This window comes from Lolium rigidum, chromosome 6, assembly GCF_022539505.1.
Source record: "Lolium rigidum isolate FL_2022 chromosome 6, APGP_CSIRO_Lrig_0.1, whole genome shotgun sequence".
NCBI classification, from domain to species: domain Eukaryota; kingdom Viridiplantae; phylum Streptophyta; class Magnoliopsida; order Poales; family Poaceae; genus Lolium; species Lolium rigidum.
In genome coordinates, this window is record NC_061513.1 from 251,900,216 (window position 1) to 251,903,958 (window position 3,743).

Genomic DNA, 3,743 nt, shown 5'->3' on the forward strand with positions numbered 1-3,743 from the left:
CCGAACTAAAAGTTCGTTTCTGGCCATATAGAAGCGTTTTCGTATTTTCAAAATTAAATTTAAACCGTGCAAAATCTGTGAAAAGTGTGAACATGAAAAAGTTGCAGTTTTTCATTATCTATCCAACGGTATATCATTTTAATAGTTCCGACAAGTGGTTGGGAAACACGAAGTAGAATAAGTAGCTCTGAAGAAAATGGGAAGTTCAGGTAAGTTCGACAGAAAGTTGAACCCTGTTATCCGGGAAGTACAAGCTTGTGTCCAGGGAAGTACAAGTCGGTCATATATATATATATATATATATATATATATATATAGGATATATTCATACTACACCCGGGTGTAGTTACACCCACGCGTGTTTCTCATAATCTAGAGAGTATCTATCATACCGAAGTATATGTACATGTAGTATGAAGTATGTAAGACTATTTTGGTAGTATATATAATACTTTGTAGGCAGTATGCATATTTTTTTACGTAGACTAATTTTTTACGTATACATATGCATGTATTTCGTATGTATAGTGCAAACTACATACCCACTTATATTTTTTTCACAAAACTTGGTTTGTAATATCTTAGATATAATATATGAACATATTCAAACCGATAAAGTATGGTACATACTTCCGTATGGTAGTATATGACATGTGGGTGTAGTTACACCCAGGAGTAGGAAGTATTTATCCTATATATATATATATATATATATATATATATATATATATATATATACATATACGACGCGGATTTTCTACCTAGGTGGCTAGCTGTGCATAGGGCGAGTACCGTTGGATCTTATCCATCTCACGTTATGATTAACAGCAACTTGACGGCCGGCCAGCAGTGGATAGTGCTTCAGCTCTGCACGTGCATACTCCTTATGTCCAATAGCAAACAAGAAAAAAGGACAGAAAAAGGCTGTCATGCCATTGTTTTTTTAATGCACGGCAATACGAGGCCGATCCCTTTGAAGTTTGAATTATTCCGCGGTGTGCGACTCATTCCTCCGCTTCGATTTAAATTTTTTTGAAAAAACTTTAGTGTGGCTTTTCTAGTTGTTCAGATATTGATCTAAAAAAAGTTATTCAAATATTTGAGGGGAGAGAATTATTTAGAAGAATAAAAATGGCTCACCGCTCTTTAATTAGGGAGAGAAAAAGGCCCTCGTAATTAGGGAGAGAAACATGCTTCCCAAAAGGCAGGAAAATTAAGAGTAGATTAAGGGGAGAAATTAGCCGTGAAGTTGAGACTTTAGTGTCCATGTAAAAAAGACTTTCTAGCATCGCCTTGATCTCACATCAACCGAAAAAATGTTTAATGACAAAACTTCACGCCTGGAACAGATAAAGCGCATGGAGTCAGGAGACAGATAAAATAAAAGCACGTGAAAAAAGAAAAACGATGTGAAAACGTGGCTCTTAATTTTGCTGTTTTACCATCAACCCAGAAAATCAGAAACCAATCACTGAGCACTTCCCCATTTTTTTCAGTACAATACTCTTGGATGGACATGTGATCTGGGTTGAAAAACAATACGAGATAATGCCTCCGCCCTGGGATCTTTGAAAATGTTCAAACCAAAGCGCAAATTTAGATCACGAGTCAGCTTATGATCGAGAGCAAAAGTTTCGGAGATTCATGTCAGTATACATTCAGCACCCGACCAGCTTCTTATTTTTATTTTACCACATGAACTATGGGGCAACAGTCCCACAACAAATTTTATGTCACTTCCAAAATTATTGAACCTGCTTTGTTTTCTTCAACATTCAGTTGAAGGTAGCCAAATATTCCTCTCCTAAAACAAGCAAAGTAATTCTAGCAAGAGAGGGGCTACTGCATCTGCATATTTGGAAACCAATTTGAAAATTTTCGAAACGGATATGTTGCTCCAGAAATTCCAATGGAAAATCTAAAAATGTTGTACATCTGAATCCCCAATTTGAGATTTTTCCAAACTGTATGTTGCTCCAGAAATTCCAATGGAAAATCTACTTTGTTGTACATCTGAATCCATGCCTGGAAGTAAAAAAAATAACACGTTGTGCACTGAATGCAGAACATGAAACATCAGAAAAATTGACAAATTGGATCTAGATCCGAAGAACACCATGTCCGTCAAATCACCATGTACCTGGTTCCCTCAACCATTGAAGTAAATCGATCCAAATCATACAAAAGGAGACGAAGCAAATCTAGATCCCTGCGGTCGGCCCGACAGTCGACACCCGCGCCTGCCGAGCCTCTGCCTCCCGCCGGTTGCCCCCGCGCGCTGCCGCTCCCAGCGCGTTCTCCGTCGGGTGCCCCAAAAAAAGTATCAGAAACTTTCTCATAAGTCTGGATTCGGAACACACCCAGCACACAAAAAATCAACATCACGCGTGAAGCAAATCCCGATAGAAAATTTTCCATGAGGTCTGGATCGGGAAACAACATGAAACGCAAGTCACAAAGCCTGTCCAAATCACGAGACAGATAAAAAAAAAAAACCTGCTTATGAGGAATTGTACCACCAAGGCAGAGCAGATGGAAAATAAAAGAAGCTCAGATCGGAAAAAAATAGCAGATCCAACCTGCACCATCCTCCGCCTCTGCCCGGTGTCCATGGCATCCACGTGTTGGCTCCATCTTCCTCCGCTGCCGGTAGCCAGCAACAGGCTTGTGGTCGTCCGCTCGCCGCTCAGGATCCCTCGTGAGCCCAGGAGGTGAGGGGAGGACGGGTCAGCGCCAGTCACTCCATCCCGCTCAACTTTTTCGCGTGGATGTTGCCCGATCTGCCTTGACGTCGTGGAGCCTGGCTGCGTGGGGAAGGAGGCAAAGCTATGAGGCGACATGCCACCGGGGTGGAAGTGGACGGGAAATGGGGCTGCCTGGCACGGTGCCCCATCGGCGACGGGAGATTGGGGCAGACTAGATCGCGGCGCCGACCGTGACGGTGGGATTTCGGGTGGGGGCTGACGGCGGCGGAGGCGCTCGCCCGATGCTGGGCCTAGGGCCCAACGGTGGAGGTCGTCGTTGGGGAGGAAAAAGAGGAGAGTGGTGGTAGGGAACTGGAGATCGTGTTGCCATTTTTTGTTATTTTATTAGTGGGGGCGTGGGGTTCAGGTGGAGAGGGAAAAAGTTCTCCTAACGGCGTCAAGTCGGATGAAGGGTGGAAATGTTCTATACGGAAGATCCAATGGCTGGGTGGGTATGCACAGCTAGCCACCTGGTTAGCTGGCTATTTCCCTATATATATATATATATATATATATATATATATATATATATATATATATATATATATATATATATATATATATATATATATATATATATCCAAAATAGTGGGCTACCATGGTGGCTAGCTGTGCACGCCCCAGCAGCCGTCCGATATACTGCATATGATACTAGATGTACACTTGAGAGCACAGCTTGCAAACGGATCAAGATAACGCTGTCCCTCACATAGCTGTCCAGGAGCACACTTTTCAAATCTGAATCCACACAATTACATGCAATACACTTTGCAATACACATACTGCTCAGTTAGCAAACACTTGCAATACACTTTGTAATACACTTTGCCGTTCTATGAAACTGACATGAAGAAGAAAATGCAACTAGCATATGAGTTGCAAGCAGAGCCATGGAATAGTGGTTTGGAGTCTTCTTCGTGACAGAATAAGACCACCTCATGCCCATCAAATATCTTAGTTATATCATCATCGATATTCTTTTATTTTGAAGGAAATATT